The sequence below is a fragment of the Capsicum annuum genome, unplaced genomic scaffold (assembly GCF_002878395.1).
Source record: "Capsicum annuum cultivar UCD-10X-F1 unplaced genomic scaffold, UCD10Xv1.1 ctg4557, whole genome shotgun sequence".
In the NCBI taxonomy this organism is placed as follows: domain Eukaryota; kingdom Viridiplantae; phylum Streptophyta; class Magnoliopsida; order Solanales; family Solanaceae; genus Capsicum; species Capsicum annuum.
In genome coordinates, this window is record NW_025853076.1 from 290,645 (window position 1) to 310,856 (window position 20,212).

The window sequence follows — 20,212 nt, forward strand, 5'->3', positions numbered from 1 at the left end:
AAGGGCGAATTTATGTTATATAATATATCTAAATATAATTTATTTAAATATAAAATTAAAGATGAAACTATACTAATAATAAAAAAAAATTATAGTAAAAATTACTTTTTTTATAAAACGTTATTAAATTAACATTATTAAGGATCGAAGTAGTAGTATTGTAACACCCCGCGTTTTGAACGAGAATGAAAATCGTCATTTCCTTCACGTAAAGGTTCCAAATGCAATAAATCCAATGCAAGTTTAGTGTGTTAATAAATTATATAGTGTGGAAACCTATTTGAGCATGAATTGAGATCATAGAGGTCCCCAAGCTCAAGGACAAGTTGAAAGTTTTCCTATCGTTCGAATTTTAGTGAGCGTTAAAACTTAGGTCAAATTAATCGACCATTACTCTTGTATATATTGAATTAGAAAGCCTACTATATATCAAATTGAAGGTATTCAACTTATCTTTCCAACGATACTAATTTCGCAAAAATTCGACACCCGAGGAAGAAGTTATGGATTTGTAAAGTGGAGTGTGTCGTGCAGCATAAGGTGTATGACGCACACCCTAACTTATGCCATAAGGTGTCGACGCACAACCTAACGTGTGCGATAAAGAGTGCGCCGCACAACCTATATTATGCGATAAGGTGTACGCCGCATATATTATTACTCAAGTGACTTAAACACTCCATTTTTGGGGCAAAATGGTCCTTTTTCCACCTTTATTTATCCATAAACACGAAATTCATTTCCCAAATACCCCAAAATACACCTTCATTCATCAAAATTGCTCAAGAACTCTCCTTAGGATTTTAAAATAAAAACCCAAGCAACTTAAGATTCAACCGTGGATTTTTGAAACTAATTGCATATTTGGAATCCCCAGAACGTAGGCTTCAAGAAGCACCAATCATCTTCACATATAGAGGTACGTGCAGTTATCTCAAAAATCTCATGGGCTTAAAAATTCATGTTTTAAAATTGGGGATTTTAAAATTATGAATATAATCCCATTTTAAACGTTTTATGATATTTATTTGGTCTTTAGGCCTATTCCCGAAGTGATTTGATAAAAGATATCCGAAAAGATGTTAACTTGAGAGCATGAACTATATGAAATCTCTCTCTTTATATGATCTTGTTTTAAATTCTCATATGATGTGAAATGTTTGAAATCATCTTGACAAGCGTGACATGAAATATTTTGAAAATGGTCATGGTTTTGACTTGCAATGAGAGGGTTGTTATGTTGAAATATCATGAATATAATGGTTGTGTGAAAGAATGATGTGATATTGATGGTTTGCAAGTCGGGTATGATGATACCCTACAGAATATGATATGTGATGGAATTAAATGAAATTGAATGCATTGATTTTTCATAAGATAGGTGGATGCCCAAAGAAGGCGTTTGAGTGTAAGGGCTCATCTCTGGAAACCATTTTTGCCAACATAGGAATTTTGTACTAGGCTAAGTGATCTTCTGTACTTGACTTTATGTCATTCTCAAATTGGGACTATGGTTAGGAGCACAGGTTAAGTGATCTTGGGCACTGCTATACTTTATTGGGTCGGGACACCCTGTTGTGTGATCTTGTGTGTCTTCCCCTCACTTATACTCTAGTTTCGGCGAAAACCGAGGTTTGACAGTTGGTGTAAGTATTATATGTAGGGTATTCCACCTAGCTCAACTGCATTACATTGTTGTTGAAAACCATTATATTTTGCCCAAGTGTTTTCAAGTGATTTGATATGAAACTACTTTATAATGACTCTCACGTATATTTTGTAAAAATATTATGTTTTTGTTTTGATTTCTCTAAGTACCAGTACTTTTGTATTGACCCCCTTCGCTCTTAGGTTCGGAGGCACAGTCTAGGGGTCCAAAAAATTAGTAGATTCCCCAGATAGATTTGCAGAGTCCCTTGGTGAGCCTTCTATATTCTGGAAGGCCTAATATCTCATAGTTTCATTGATCATTTATTAGTTTTTGGTCTACTGAGGGCTTTGTCCCAGTTTTCAAATAGTTACTTATTTCAGTCATGTAGTAGAGATTTCGCAGACGGTTTTTTAGATGTTGATTGAAATTGTGGGACATTATTCCCCATTATTGTTTTCATATGATTCTTGACCATGTTTCCATTATATTGTGTATATTCTGCATTTCTTTTATCATATGAATTATGTGCATGATTACCAGACAAATAGGGGTGTTTCGGGCCTTTATGGTTTGGAATACTAGTCATGGCCAGGTCCCCAGTTCGGGTCAAGACAAACTTGGTATCAAAGCATGGTTCATGGTCCCAGGGTGTCTGCAAAATCGCGTCGGGTAGAGTCTTGTTTATGGGTGTGCAGTGCACCACACTTATAAGTAGGAGGCTACTAGGCGTTTAGGAATGTCTCTCTCTCTTCATGTCTAGTTCGTGCAATAGAGTCAAAGTGTTCCACTTTCATACTCTCGTTCATACTACGGTGTCGCCCATATGAAAGTAAAGTTATCCCAAAATTCTTTCCTTACTCTGATGTTATTGCACATGTCTCATTATTGGGGTGATTCAAGTGCAAGAAGTTTAGAATCTACATGATATAGTTCTTTCTGATTGAATCATATTAGATTTTAAAAATTTTGCAAAGACTTGAGGGGAGTCTATTAGTGCTTTAATATGTGTTGATTCTGATGTAAACATTGATCCTGATGGAATCATGCTTTCTAGCTTAAGGTATTAAGTGTATCTAGTCCCTCTTAAAATCTTGTTACAGATGTGGACAATGTATAGCAGAATGTTGGAACTGTATTTCCACCCGAATAGTAGCATAAGTTAAAGTGTTGTTGCCATGACCTATTGGTAGTAAAATTACACCAAGAAGTTGGTGATATTAAGTCACAAGGTTGGGGGTCAGAATGAGGGTGACCTTTGTGTAAATAAATATTTATAGCCGAATAACCATTGATTGAGAATGATTTACAATTTTTTGTGGTAGGCTAATATGGTATTACTAATTGCGGATTGTATGGTAGTCTGTGGAGGAAGTGTTTGACTCAAATTTTTATTTATACAGAGTAAGATGTGTATCCTTAGATCATTGAATATTGTGTATCAACTTTCTATCTCTTGTAATATGTAATCTTGTTATCATGGTGTTTTTGAGAAAAAAAAAAATCAAAGTCTAGTGAAGCCGTTTGGGGCTTTTTCAATTCACTAGCATATTTGACTTGTCACTCATCTCATTTTCTTGTTCAAAATAAAAAATCAAAGTCCAGTGAAGCCGTGTGAGGCCTATTTCGATTCACTAGTAACTTGTTGTCCAACTTCTGGTTCTTGTGTTGGTTTAATATATATATAGCTGAATCTGTCTGCATGAGATTGAGTTGGTAAAGAGGTGATTTGTCCTTGTGTGTTAGTTTAGTAGAAGGTAGAGAAGGAGTTGTTAGTTAGGGTGATTTGTTGTTTGCTTGAAGTGTGAAAATGGTTATATTAGCCAGTAAGTTATAAGTATAGACTCATGGTTGTTTGTAGAATTTGAAAGTAGTCTAAATGTATGTTTGGGTAAGTAAGTATGAGGTGAGAAATCCATATTAGTAGAAAAGATTGTATGGGGTTCTAATATAAGATTAGGGTAGATCATGTCTATTATGTGGCTTTACCCCTTGACATTCTTTTCGTTGGTAATTGTAAACTAGTACTACTTGTGAGAAGGTATGTAGTGATTTTTAAGGCGTTTGTATAGTATGTCCCAAATTTTATGGACTAGCATATTATGTTGCATTTTTCAGTAGTGATAGATGTTTGGTACAACACTATATGCTTGAATTTAATGTAGAATGTGGTGGTAAAAATAGTGGCATGAGATTAATAATGTATGTTTTGTGGAAAAAAATTAGTAGGCTTGATGTGTTAAAATAGTACGTGCTAATGAGTTATGATAAGGAAAACCGTAAAGTCAAGATCAATTATTTGTTGTTTGGAAGTTCTAGTGTACTAGTGTTTCTTGATGTCCATTTCATGGTATCCAAGTGAGAATCATGGGTAAGGTTGGGTTGTAAAATCATGTTTAGCTCTAGACACTAAGTTTTGAACAATTGATGTCCATGAAGGTGGATGTGATGATTTCTTGGTTAGTGATACTAGTTTTATGGAAGTAATCTAATAGGATTGAATGGTATATGCAAGAGCTTAAGTTTATTTGATTCGTAGTGAAGTATGATGTTGCATATATATTGTGAAAGTATGCCCAAGGTGATCTGAGGTTGCGGTATTTTCTAAGACTATTACACATTTTGTGTGATGAGTGGTACTGTTGAGTTGCTAGGTGGAGAAAGATTAGTTAGATGGTATATGGTGTTCTAAATAGCCATGCTAAGGATTTTTGATTGATAGTGTTGAGCCTTTTTATATGATCTTGATTCTCATAGTAGAGAGATGTAAGTTTGGAGTCGTGATATTGGTAGGCTATGTCGGAAGTAGTATGATTCATTGAAGGCTTGGTGATATCCATGTTGAGTGCTAGATTCTAAGTTTGAGTTTTTGAAGGTTGAACTAATAGAAATAAGAGTTAAAGCACTAGAGGATGTGCACTCCGACTAAGGGGATACCCATGAAGACCCGAAGTTAGTAAGTGTGCAAGTATTATATGATGACTACTGTGTCCATAGAATGATAAAGTGTATCTTAGAAGGTAGTATTAACAGTGGGTTTTCCATTTTCAGGTGTAGTCTTTCGAGTTAAGTGCCATGATATACGTGTATAGTAGTTTTCCAGACCCCAAATTTCAGTGAGTATACTTCAGTTTAGAGTCTAGTAAGGGATCTCCCAAACTTAATATGATGGCTTGAAGCTAAGGGGGAGATGATAGAGCGAATAACCAAGTCAGGCTTTCAGATTCTAGTAGTGATGTCAGTATGACATAGACCATCAGAAGGGAAGAGTGAGGCTCAACCCATTCCAGAGTGATGTCAATTTACCAGATGCTCCAAACAGAGCAAAAATTCTAAAAGTAATACTCGCAAAAGAAGACTTGGCTCAGGATGTTGATCTAGAATCAGTTGCAAATATGACTGACGGATATTCCAGAAGTGACCTTAAGGCGTCTGCTATTCTTGTTTGCTCGGATAAATGACTAGTCCTTGTTTCATCTTTCTGATGTTTGAACTTGCTGTGTTTTTCTAATTTAACTCCTTTATCATGTAGAATCTCTGTGCAACCGCTGAATATCGACCCATTAGAGATATCCTAGAAAAGGAAAAAAAGGTACTACATTTCTTTTGTTGATGTGTGTTCATTGACTACTTAGCTGAGGTAGAAAATAACTTGTTGGCTGTTTCAATGGATTTTCTTGGTAGTTCATTGACTGTTATGGATGCCTATTTCAATTTCTTTAGATAATTTTTCTTGGGCTTTAGAGGATCCTTCTGAAGTATCTTAATTCAAATGTATGTTGTTTTTGGTCCTGGATTTGGTGGAGAGGAACTTTCTTCTAAAAAACCGTGGAGTTAAACTTTGACAACTTGGGTTTGTGAAAAGAAAAGGTAGTCTAGTGCATGAAGCATCCACATTCTCACAGGGTCCGGAGAAGGTGGCACTCCAATGGGGCGTGATGTAGGAAGCCTACATTGGCACAAGCATCAGTGAGATTTCACAACTCGAGAGAAACATAAGTTTGAGGGCCAGCTCACTTAATATAAACTAAAAATGTATAAAACATATCAAACAATATAGATGTCACGACCTGAGCCAGGGCCCTAGCCGTAACGAGCATCCCAAACCACGAAGGCTCAGGCGCTCTTCTAAATCTGGTAATCATGCACAATATTCATATAGTCTAAGAAAATTTGTGGGAAACAATACATGACGGAACCATGGTCAATCCCATAAACTTGAACAATTTTAAAAAGAAAATTTTGAATAATCCAAACGTGTGACAACCGACTGCGAAATCTCTATCATTATATTAGCCATCAAACATCTGAGACAAATTTGGGACAAGGCCCCCAGTAGACCAAAAAAAGAAAAAAGAAACAATGATATCTGAAAATCTGGCCTTCTGAAAGCGAGAAGTCTCACCAACTGCAACTTCTGCGACACACGGATCTACTGCTTGGGACCGCGGAACTATGCCTCGGATCCTGGAATATAGGGATAGAATACAGATGTACCGGTACGCAGAGTAATCCAAAAATAAAATACAACTTATACAACATAGGTGAGAGCTATTATAAAACACGTTAACGCAAAGTAATTTGAAAACATATGAGCATAGTATAATGATTTTCAACAATAATGTAGCACTATGGAGCTAGATAGTACACCCTACAATTTTACATTTTCACCGACTGCCAAATCTTGATTGCCGCCAAGGTTGGAGTACTAGTGAGGGAAGGACACACAAGATCACACAGCCGGGCGCCACAACCCCAATCAAGTCAATATGTCGTGGTTGGGCTCAAGATCACAAAGCAGGGCTCCTAACCATAGGTCCCAAGTTGGGATGACATAGTACTAGGTATGCAAGATCACACAGCAGGGTTCCAAGTTCCCGTGTCGTCAAATCATGGTTTCCAGCATAGAGTCATCTGACTCATGCTTTCTTCAGGTAACCATCTAACTCACATCAATCTAGCTTTAAGTTTGATATAAGGAAAACATGCATCATGCTCACGATAGTATCATGCGGAGTACATAAAACATCATCATGGGGATTAAAAGATTTACAACTCATGTTCATAACACCTTTCAAAATTCAAATCACATGTCCACCATTTCAAAAATTTAGATATATAAGCAAACAACCCCATGATCTTTCAATATTCTTCTCAAAATCATATCACAATGCATGCTTTTTGTGTTAAAAACAAAACCCCGCTTATAATTGCATACTTACTTAAGTAATGATTAAAATCTTGTTTAAATTCGTATCAAAATCATGCCCATGAGATTAGGACAACCCCACGTACCTTAGATTACATGGTTTGAAAGAAAGAACCTAGATCTTGAAATTCTTGATCTTAGGTTTGAGTTCTTGATCTTTGGGGGAAGGAGTTAGGGTTTTGATTTGAGAGGAAAATTGAATTATAGAGTGTATTATCGTTTTTAGGGCGCAAATCTTATGTTATGGATGGATTTTGGGTGAGGGGAAGTAACCAAAATGCCCCTAAACCCATTAGAAACTGATTTAACGAGTGAAAAAGGTCTGTAATGAGCTGGCCGACGTGTCGCGTCGGCTTACTGCCTTCCCTTGGTGGATAAGTCCAACGAAAAATGTCATAACTTTTCGCTCGGTTATCGGATTTTTGCGAAGTTGGTATCGTTGGAAAGCTAATTCAATTATCTACAATTTGGTGGATCTTGAGCTTAAAAATTCTCTGTGTATTGAAAGCTATACATATTCAAAATACACTTTTGTAGATCGAATATCAAACTTTGAATGAATGAATGATTCGTAGCTCAACTTTGCTCTAAGCCATTTCTATGAACATTTTTCACCTCATAATCACTTCATATACTAGGCGAAAGATCATGAAACATGAATTTAAACATAAACCATGGAATTTGAGCTTACACACGTAGGAACGATGGTTTGATTTCTAGCTCAAAAATGCGGGGTGTTACAATAGAAGGATGAGACAATATAGATTCTGTGCTGATTAACTTGGCTATTCTGTTCATCTAATTTTGAGCTATACTTGCAAGAATGACATACAATGCAATTTAGGAGGCCCTTGTGTGTATATATATGTTTGTGTGCACGTACCTCTTTAGTATACTTGCTAAAACGGGCATCTAACGCTTACATTTGATTATAGGAACAGGCTGCAGCTAGTGCTAATGGTAGACCACCTCCAGCACTAAGCAGCAGTGCAGACTTACGGCCACTGAATATGGACGACTTCAGATATTCTCTTCAGCAGGTGAGTTGAAAAAATCTGGCGGCATCTTTGAACTTTCTAAATTTAACTGCATAAGGGTTTTGACGATTGGAGAATTATGATTGCCTGTTCTTGTAGGTTTGCGCAAGTGTTTCATCTGAATCCACAAATATGACCGAGCTTCTACAGTGGAATGATCTGTATGGAGAAGGGAGCTCTAGAAAGAAACAGTCCTTCAGTTACATCATGTAAAGGCTATCTCAATTTTTGTACAATGAGTTTATAGGTCTCTTAGAAAATGAGTTTTGACTTGTTACAACAGTTACTTTATATGCTTTGACCTTTTGCTGAGTACTTGCAGAGGGTTTTGAGTCCTATCAAAAAATTGACTAAGCTTCTAAGATTTTCCAAAATATTTTTTAGCTTAGATGTCTACCTTACCCAAATATTTTAACTAGAGTAGATTTATAGGTTTATTATTTGATACCTTGTAAACCTGAAAAGTCCATTTTGTTGCAAGTGAATGATGTGTTGGAGTTGCATGCAGAGTATTGCATTTAGGGGTCGTTTGAACAACCTTATGTAATGTTGGGATTAAGTAATGTCGAGATTATTTTTTATCCATCATTTGGTTCAGTTTGGTGTATTAAGGGTAGTTCTAATTTGAGAAATGGTTATTCTCATCAGTTATACACCTTGTGTATTATCTGATGACAAATTTTGGGAAATTACTGATGAGCTATTATTCCACTAAGACGATTCACTGTAAATTTTTATTGTTACTAGAAGCGTAAGCAATTTTTTCTTGAGGACACATCACACTTCAGCTAATTGATGTTCAGAAAGATTTTGAAACATTTCTTTGAAACCATGACTCACTCTTTGTCTTATTTCTGAGCTAGATGGTACACCTTACAATCTGTAATTCCATGATCTATATAGAATCCTTCTTTGACTCAGCGGCCAAGCCCCCAATCCAAGTTTGTCGCAATGATTGGAGTTTCTATAAGGAGGACACCCATGATCACACAGCAGGGTGCCAAAATCCTCAATCAAATCAACATGTCATGGTAGTGCACAAGATCATAAAGCAGGGCTCCTAACCATAGTACCACTTTGGGACAACATGAATCAAGGTACGCAAGATCACAAAGTATGGAACCATAATCCCGTGTCGGCAAATCACGGTTTCTAGCATAGAGTCCTTCAATTCGTAATTTCTTCAGATAACCATCTAACTCTCTTTAAGCCATTTTTAAACCTTTTTTTAAACATGCATCTTTCAAAATTCATAATCAGAAAATGTGATTTCAAATATATGTTCTATTCTGTTCTGAATTACTATGGCTTTAATTGAGTTGGTGTCGTCACACCAAGACTTGCAAGTCTTACTTCTGAGCCATATTATACCATGCGTGATTCTTTCATTAAAACATAATTCAGACAACTCAATCATGTAAATAATATAAGAGATTTCATGTTCCGAAAACTATACAAAAATTCTCATTCTTTCAATAAATATGTGGTGGTCATGTAATCTTTGACAAACCATGCAACTCTTCTCATTATATATTTATATTCAACATTGGTCAACATAAACATCCCTCTCTTTTGAAATTAAAACCATATTTCAATCATAGCATTAATCAAGACATTTCATATCATGCTTTTCAAGATGCATTCAAAACAGTCCATAGCATATAAAAATTGAAAAGTAAAGAAAAATCATAACAAGAGAGGGATTCTTTAGGATTCATGCTCTCAATTGTATATTCATCCTTAAACACATGCATGCCTATAAATAGAGTTTTAAATGAATTTGGGGAAAGGCCTGAAGACCAAAACAATACTGATCAAGGCTTCTAAAACATGCTAGTAGTCGTAAATTCAAAACCCCTTTCTTAAAAATCATGATTTCGAGACCATTAGCATGAATTAAAGATGGTTTCTTGCCAATGAAATTTTAGAAAAATACCACGTACCTTAATTTATGAATCTTGAATGAACTCGTGCTTTAGGGATGATATTCAAACAATTGATGGGTTGAAACCCTAAGAAGTGTTCTTGGTGATTTTGAGAGAGAATGACCTTATTTTTGTATTTGGGGGATTTAATCCCGTGTTATGGCTGAATAGGGGGGGGGGGTGTAAAATACCACTTTTTCCCTTAAAAAGGCGAAAATAGAACATGGAAATTGGGTGCGTGCGACAGAGCGTGCGTCATACGCTAATCGCGTGATGCTACTGTCTCAGTCACGAAAATGGCCATAACTTTTTACTCGGGAATTAAATTTTGGTGAAATTGGTATCAATTGAAAGATAATTCGAAGAGATTTCATTTGATATATATAGTAGGCCCTCTAATTCTGTATATACTAAGAGTTATGATCGATTGAAGTTGACCAAAGTTTCGACGCTCACTCAAACTCGAATGATAGGAAAGCTTTCAACTCGTCCTTGAGTTAGGGGACCTCTATGATCTCAATTCATGTTCAAATAGGTTCCCACACTATATAATTGATTAAGATGACAAATTTGCATAGGATTTATGGCTTTTTGATCATCTAGACATAGAAATGACGGTTTTTCGTTCTAGCCCGAAATGCGGAGTGTTACATTATCTCCCCCTTGGGATCATTCATCCCGAATGATGTGTAGGAATGTTGAAGCATAAAGATATGGAATAACGCGGACATGATGTGTCTTCTAAGAAAGGATATAACTGATTTGAAACATTTAAACTTCTATCATGAAACTAAATTCTGAGCTGACTTACCCTTCTTGTTTTAAGGTGCTGATTCATGCTGAGAGTTTACGATTCCCCCCGAAGTGTTCATGCTCAAATCCCACACATTGGATTTGGAAGTGATAACTTATATAAGTACGAATCATGAGGCAACAAGATTTAGATCGTACAAAGGTATTACACTGTCTGAGCTAAAATAGCTGGAAAAAATTGAGATTATGTGCTTAACTCTTTTGAACTGAGTCATGTCTAAATAGGTGAATCTAAACATTATGCTTGGACTGAACTTAGTTCGCAACTTACACAGATGGAATAGATTATCTTTTGGGATGGTCATACACATTGGACTTCGGATAGTAGGACTGGGTAAAAAGGTGGAAAACCACAGTAACTTGTCTGCCTGCTAAACTGAATTATGCTGGACACCTATACTTAACTGGAGTATCTCTTCAACACTCTTTCTAAATAAGTCCTAGTAGCATTAGGTAGCAAATAATCTCTGACATGAGTTACACAAGACATCAAACTAAGGAATCACAACAATGACACTACTCTACAATATGTAATATAGATATATAACTTGTAAACTAGGACAGAATTACAAGGCCTTAGGCAATACAACTTCTTACTTTCAAGCTTAGCACACTTCTCGAATACTCCCTCAACTATACATTTTCCCTTAAATATAATACTCATTCGATTCAACTTATAATTCTCACAGGGGCATTGATAAATCTTTCTGTATCTTTTTAAAGTTTACACCCTAAGCATAACGTGCCATACCACTTCAATGACCAACTCTGAACTCTTGCTATGGATTCACTAGCACATATTGCGTTCCTCCACTTAAATCCCAACATGTCCTTCAAGCCTATCTTTATAACCACATATGAACTTCAAGGCAAACACCAATAAAGGCATACTTCATATATTCTCTAAACCACTATCAATACAATTCCCACACGCTACCTCAAGAACATACACACACAAATTTCAACTAACCATCACATGCATCAAAGACATAGCCCCAATCTTACTTCACACTTAGGGCCTTATCTAAACAAGCATACAATGATCTTCCACCAACAACAAAGCATTTACTCACCACCACTATCATTACATAAGAAAGAGTCACTGAAAGGTTAGAACATAAAACCTTAAAGTATGGAAGTATATTATACGAGAGTTGACACTTAACTGATGCCTGAGGAATAACAAATCAATATCAGGGATTTATCAAAGTGATCTGAATTGAGGCAAACATGACTATAGGCTGAATCTCACCAATCATAAGGAGTATAGCATGAGTTATGGGAACCGAGCACACTATAAAGTGTGAGTACACGAGTCATGAGCTGCATGACCTCAATTTGGTGTTCATAACATATGGAATGTGATTCCGACTACTGAATGAACTGGAACTCCTCATTTTGGGACTGGAAGAGTACATGATTCTCTATCACAAATATGAACACGAACTATGATCATGGAACTTAAACATAAGGCATGAGTAGGTATTGGAATAACTAAAAAATATTGCGGTAAGAATGGGTTGAGTCTTACCGTCACTTTCTGATGTTACATGTCATACTGACATCACTACTAGAATCTGAGAGCCTGACTTGGTTATTCGTCCTATCATCTCCCCCTTAGCTTCAAGCCATCATCTTAAGTTTGAGAGAGCCCTTACTAGACTCTAAACTGAATTACACTTATTGCACTGTGGGTTTTGGAAAACGACAAAACATGTATATCATAGAACTTAACTCGAAAGACTACCCTTGAAAGTGGAAAACCCACTGCTAATACTACCTTCTGAGATCTACTCCTATTTTTCTATAGCCCTAATAGTCATCACATAATACTTGAACACTTACTAACTTCGAATCTTCATGAATATCCCTATAGTCGGTGTGCACACCCTCTAGTGCTTCAACTCTTATTTCTATTAGTTCAACCTTAAAAAACTCAACTTAGATTCTAATACTTAACATGGATATCACCAAGTCTTCGATGAACCAATTCTACTTCCATCATAGCCCACCAATATCATGACTTCAAGCTTAAATCTTTGTACTATGAGAATTCAAGATCATATCAAAAGGCTCAACACTATCAATCAAAACTTCTTAACTTGGCCATTTAGAACACCATGTACCATTTAACTAGTCTTTCTCCTTCTAGCAACTTAACGGTACTACTAGCCACACGCAACATGCAATAGCCTTAGAAAATGCCGTAACTCCATATAACTTTGGGCATATTTCTACGTGATACATACAACATCATACTTCACTACAACTCAGATAAACTTAAGCTCTTGCGCATGCTATTCAAGACTATTAGATCAGTTCTCTAAAACTAGTATCATTAACCAAGAAATCATCACATCTACCTTAATCAATAACCTATACTTTTTTTTCACAACAAACATCGTCAACAACTCTTTTCTTACTTCAAGCAAACAACAATTCACCTTAACAAATAACTCCTTCTCTACCTTCTACTAAACTAACACACAAGGTCGTATCACTTCATTACCAACTCAATCTTATGCAAAAAGATTTGGCTATAAATATATTCAATAAATCGCCCTTACCACTTTTCTTGCCATTACGCCACTAATCCCCCGTTCCAACCAATACAAGAACAACAAGATGGACAACAAGTTGCCAGTGAATAAAAATAGGCCCCACATGGCTCCATTAGACGTTGATTTTGTGTTTTGAACAAGAAATGAGATGAATGACAAGGAAACTATGCTAGTGAATCGAAAGAGCCCCATATAGCTTCAATAGACTTTCAGTTTCAATAACACAATAATAACAAGATTACAAGAGATAGAAACTTGACACATAACATTCAATGATCGAAAAATACACATCTTACTCTGTATAAATAAAAAAAATCTGAGTCAAACCCTTCCCCAACAGACTACCATACAATCCACACATGCTACTAGCTACCACATTAGTCTACCACTATAAAATGGTAAATCATTCTCAAACATTAGTTATTCAACTAAACAAATTTATCCACACAAAAGTCACCCTCAATCTGATTTCTAACCTTGCCACTTCACATCACCAACTTCTTGGTCCAATATCATTACCAATAGGTCATGACACCGTCACTTTAACTTATACTACCACTCGAGTGAAAATACAGTTCCAATATTCTGCTACACATCGTTCCCCTAAAGCATGACGTCTGCAACATCAATTTGAAAAGGACTAAATACACTTAATATTGTAGGCTGAAAAGTACGATTTCATCAGAATCAAAGTTCACACTAGAATCAATACACCTTGGAGCACTAACGGACTCTTCTCAAGTCCTCGCACAAATTTTAAACTCTTATATGGCTTAATAAGAAAGGACCATACCGTTTAGACTCTAAACTTCTGTACTTGAATCACCCCAATAATGAGACATATCTATGCATATCAAAGTAAGAAAAGAATATGGATGACTTTACTTCCGTATGGGTGACACCATACATGAATTAGAGTATGTAAGAGGAACATTTTGACTCCATAAATAAAATAGAACATGAAGAAACAGAGACATTCCTAAATGCCTAGTAGCCTCCTGCCTGTAAGTGTGGGATGCTACACACCCATAAACAAGACTCTACCCGATGTGATTTTTCAGACACCCTAGGACCATGAACCATGCTCTGATACTAAGTTTGTCACGACTCAAATCGAGGCCCTAGCCGCGATAAGCATTCCGAACTATGAAGGCCCGGATACCTTTCTAATTTGTAATCACATGCCCTTTCCTTATATGAAAAAGATAATGCAGAAATACATAATGAAACAAAATCATGGTCATTATATCTGACTTAGTCTGCAAAATTAATAATCTGAAAAGGTGATTTCAAACATATGTTCTATTCTGTTCTGAATTACTATGGCTTTAACTAAGTTGGTGTCGTCACACCAAGACTTGCAAGTCCTACTTCTGAGCCAAATTGTACCATGCATGATTCTTTCATTAAAACATAATTCAGACCACCCAAGCATGAAAATAATATAAGAGATTTCATGTTCTGAAAACTATGCAAAAATTCTCATTCTTTCAATAAATATGTGGTGGTCATGTAATCTTTGACAAACCATGCAATTCTTCTCATTATATATTTATATTCAACATCGGTCAACATAAACATCCCTCTATTTTGAAATTAAAACCATAATTCAATCACAGCATTAATCAAGACATTTCATATCATGCTTTTCAAGATGCATTCAAAATAGTCCATAGCATATGAAAATTAAAACGTAAAGAAAAATCATAACAAGAGAGGGATTCTTTAGGATTCATGCTCTCAATTGTATATTCATCCTTAAACACATGCATACATATATATAGAGAGAGAGTTTCAAATCAATTTGGGGGAAGGCCTGAAGTCCAAAACAATACTGATCAAGGCTTCTAAGACATGCTGGTAGTCGTAAATTCAAAACCCCTTTCTCAAAAATCATGATTTCGAGACCGCTAGCATGAATTAAAGATGGTTTCTTTGCCTATGAAATTTTAGAAAAACCCCACGTACCTTAATTTATAACTCTTGAATGGACTCGTGCTTTAGGGATGTTATTCGAATAATTTATGTGTGCTTCTCGTAGCCCTCGCAATGGGGATTCCGAATCTCAAAGAATTATTGAAAACCCACAGAGAAATCTTATGATATTTTGATCTTTGGGTTGAAATCCTAAGAAGTGTTCTTGGTGATTTTGAGAGAGAATGACCATATTTTTGTGTTTGGGGGATTTAATCCCGTGTTATGGCTGAATAAGGTGGGGTGTATGGAAAATACCACTTTTACCCTTAAAACGCGAAAACAGAAGCTAAAAATTGGGTACGTGCAATAGAGCATGCGTCGAATGCTAATCGTGTGATGATACTGTCTCATTCACGAAAATAGCCATAACTTTTAGTTCGGGTATCGAATTTTTGCGAAATTGGTATCATTGGAAAGATAATTCGAAGATCTTTCATTTGATATATAGGATGCCCTCTAATTTTTTTTGTATATATATAGTTATGGTCAATTGAAGTTGACCCAAGTTTCGATGCTCACTGAAACTCGAACGATAGGAAAACTTTCAACTCATCCTTTAGTTAGGGGACCTCTATGATCTCAATTCATTCTTAAATAGGTTCCCACACTACATAATTGATTAACAAGCCAAATTTGCATAGGATTTATGGCTTTTGGATAATCTACGCATAGAAATAATGGTTTTTCGTTCTAGTACGAAATGTGGGGTATTACAATAATAGGAGGAGATGGGCAATTTATGCCCTAATTGATGATTTTAATTGGGATTGGATGAATTAGGTTGAGAGGAAAGAGCTGCTGGAATCAAAATCTAAACAAGACTCATTTCTCATTCAAAAAATCTGAAATAGATGCTCTTTACATCTCTGAACATGAATTGACTCAAAAATCTACATCTCAGGGTCAGGAAGACAAATTTACAAATCATCGAAGTTAAGAGGCTTAAAATATGACTAAGACCTCAATTGTTTGCACTTAATGGAGATATGAAATTGAATGGTTCAGACTTCAAACCATTAAGTGCATTTGTTTTTTATTAAGGTTTTAACTCTTAATAGGTCTGAATAGGTCTAAATAATTTAGATCTAGAACCAGGTCTTAATAGGTCTGAAAGGATATTCTGCTGTTTGATAATATTCACTACTCTATTCATAATTAGCAGTCACCACCACTAACCACCTCTACCACAGTTACTATTGTCAACCACCACCTACCATCCCCAACCACCTCTACCATCACAACTACCATCGAAAACAAATACCGCTAGCAACCACAATTTTCAATCGTTACCACATCTACTACCTCTTTTATTCTAATTATATTTACCGCGACCACTGTCGTCAATAGTACCACAATCTGCATCCATTACCGGCCAATCTGTACTACTAACCAACTAATCTATCACAACTCGCACAACTACTAAGTACCTGTCATGACCCAAACTAGGGCCTGGCTGTGAAGGACATTCCGAACCATAAAGGCCCAAACGTCCTACTCTATCTGATCTGGTAATTAGGCACAACATTCATATAATAAAAGAAAATGCGGAAATATAATTTGATACGGAAACATGGTCATTAAATCTGGGTTTCAAGATATAAGAAAGAAAACTGCAATTCAAAACATCTGAATAGAGAACATGTGAGATAGTATCCTAAAAGAAACATGTCCAAGCCTACTAGTCCATAGCCTTATATTAGATTTATTTGTATTATGAGTATTCAACAAAAAGCCTTCTTCTTTGCCATGTTCCGGAAGCTTTTGTCTCAATAAGAAGTATAGTCCATTTTTCACTCTGCCAATTCCTTCACCTTCCCACTCCAAATTAAAGATCCTGAAATACACAAAAGTTAGGAAAGAATATAGCTGAATAGTTAAGTTGCTTAGTAACCTTTGACACTGATAATAGATTGTATTTAAACTAAGGTAGATGAAAAACATTTTGGATAGTACTATTTTCAGATATATCACTACATCCCATGTGTGTCACTAGTGACACATCACCATTGGGTAGTATTACTCTTTTTGGATTGAGATTTTGAATTTTTTTTAGAAGATCAATATCTGCAGTCATATGGTTTGTAGCACCTATGTCAATAACCTACTCAAGTGGATTATTGGAAACTATCAAGCCACTGCCAATACCTGACATGTTTTCTCCACTAGTAGATGGCATGGAAGATGTCACTTAATTGTGTTGTTCCAGCATTTTGCAAATCTAAGTATATTGCTCAGGTGTGAACCTTGGGGGAAAAGATAGCAGTACAGGACTTTGGTTTTGATGATGCTGACCCAATCCTCAGCCACAACATTGTGAGCACTAGAAGCAACTTTCCTCTGCTTGTACTGTGATCATAGCCAGTTCTAGCTTCATTTTGAATCTTGTGCTCTCCATGTTTAGGATGTCCAGGAGGGTAACAAACAAGTTTGTAGAAATCTATCATGTAATGACATTTTATTTTACAGTGATCACACACAACACTAGGATTATATGTTGACACATAGTTTCTCTTCCCCTTTTGATGGTTACCTTGATAACTACCACTTTGATAGCTAGTCTTAGAGTACATGGAAACTGCATCAGCTGCATTAGGAGAAGGACCATGAAGACTCATCGCATGCACAAACTGAGCCACAATTTTTTGCTTCTCATCACTTATAATCATAAAATAGGCCATGTTGACAGTTGGTAGTAGTGTCATCAATAAAATTTGGCTTCTTACATGGGAGTATGTGTCATTTAAGCCCATTAGAAACTGATATAACTTTTGTCTTTGAAGATAAGCTAAGAACTCTCTTGATTTTTCACAGGCTCTAAAGATTCAAACTCATCCCATAAATCTTTCAGCTTAGTTAAATATACAAACACAAATTGAACTCCCTGAGTCATGGTTGCAATTTCTTGGTGCAAATTCGAAGTTCTTTAACCATCTATTTTATCAAATCTTTTCTTAAGATCTAACCATACAAAATATGTAGTCGAGGAATAGACCAGTACCCCTTCAAGCAGTTCAGTAGAAACTACATTCATAAGCCAAGAAAGTACTATAGCATTGACTCTTTCCTATTCGTTTCCCAGGTCAGTAGAGAAATTTTCTCTTATAAGATCCATCAACTATATCAAATTTGTTACGCCCTAGTAGTGCAATTCAAATAGCCTTACTGCATACAACATAGTTTTCACTCCCCTTTAATTGGAAAGACACAAGAGAAGTTCCTGGTACATCTGCCGTAGATAAGAACCGAGGATGATTATAATCTAATGGAGGCTGTAGTGGCCATGGGATTTATCCACTATTGTTGGAAACTAATCTAATTCAAAAGTCATCAATAGTGTAGAGTTCCTTTCAGAGCAACTCACTTAGTCAAGCAGTTACTTTCAGAGTAACCAAGAAATTACTAGAATTCAGAAATTCTTGAATATGTAGATGAACACCAAAAATTCAAAACAAAAATTGTTGGATCGACAAGAGCACTGATTCAATTTAGTAAGCTCTAATACCATGAAGAATAATGTAGTAACTCACACTAAGAGTAAATCACTGTACCAGAGAAATAGAGGAAGAAATTGGAGAAGATCAACCATCTTAGAATCAGAGAAGAAAAAAGAAGAAAGAAGAGTAAATCATTGTGTTGTATTGATGTATTTAGAATTTTGTTCTTGTTAGTAGTACATAGTCGACTATGTATAGAGATGTTAGAGTTGTGACCCGAATTTTGTTGATCCGGTTCTGAAAGTTTTGTGGTGCGACTCATGTTTGCGATTTTCAAAATATCAAGCCTGTAAGTACTCCATTAGAACGCCACGTTATCTCCAAAGATAGATGATGAGCATGACTATATGTCTCCAAAGAACATTGGAAAGCAATTCAGTGGATTTTTAGATACTTGCATGGATCTGCTGATATTTATTTGCAGTTTGGGCAAAATAGAGATGGAGTAATCGAGTATGTTGATTCTGATTTTGCAGGAGACCATGATAAAAGGAGATCACTTAAAAGCTATGTTTTCACCATTGGTGGTTGTGCTATCAGTTGAAAATCTACCTTACAGACTACGGTTACTTTGTCAACTACTGACACAGAGTACATAGCTATTACAGAGGCTTTCAAGGAAGCTATTTGGTTGAAGGGTCTGTTTGGTGAACTTAGAAAATACTTACAGATTACTACGGTCTTTTGTGACAGGTAGAGTGCTATCTTCCTTACGAAAGATCAGATGTTTCGCACGAGGACAAAGCACATCGATATTCGGTATCGTTTTGTGCGTGAAATTATTGGTCATGGTGAGCAAGATTAGTACTCATGATAACCCTACTGATATGATGACCAAGACACTACCAAGTGATAAGTTTGAGAATTGCTTGGACTTGGTTGGTGTTAGCTGTTAAGATGTGCCCTTAGGGGCTTTTGTGGATGAGGTAAAGAGTTTGTCTTGAAATGGATTTAACTTGTGAATTAGAATTCATGTCAAGGTGGAGATTATTAGAGTTGTGACCAGAATTTTATTGATTCATCCCTGAAAGTTTCACGGTGTGACTCATGTTTTTGATTTTTAATGGGGTTTGTGGTGGTAGCGTAGGATAGGCTTGATCCCGGAGCCACTATGCACCTTTATGTTTTTGGGCCTACGACTTATCTGTATGCACGTATTATATAAGTGCATTTAATCGGTTGTTTTGAGTATTTAGAAAATACGCACATTCTCCACATTGTACTCCTCTCATTTTATAGTGAAATTTCTCTGCCTCTGCCCGTTGTTTCTCCCGCAAGGGTTTCCATGTAAATCTGTTGTGTTGTTCTTTGTTTTCTTTTACTTTTTGTTTGCTTTATTCTGTCCAAATCTAACAAGAGTAGATGATAGCTTAACAGTGTGGTGTCAACTAACTAACTGGCTTCAACCATGTAACTAACTTCTTGACACTTTTACTAACTTTCCCTCCTTTTTCTTTCTCTACTCTCATTCCTCAACAGTTATATAGCTATCTCATATTGTATGTAGCTTTGCGCTTTCAATAAACCTTGGTTTGGTGAAGATGTCTG

General features: G+C 36.0%; 1 pseudogene; it reads left to right on the plus strand.

Moving 5' to 3' along the window:
- Window positions 1-8,219, plus strand: part of LOC107873920 — a 71,160-nt pseudogene extending 62,941 nt beyond the window's left edge.
- The last annotated feature ends 11,993 nt before the right edge of the window (window positions 8,220-20,212 follow it).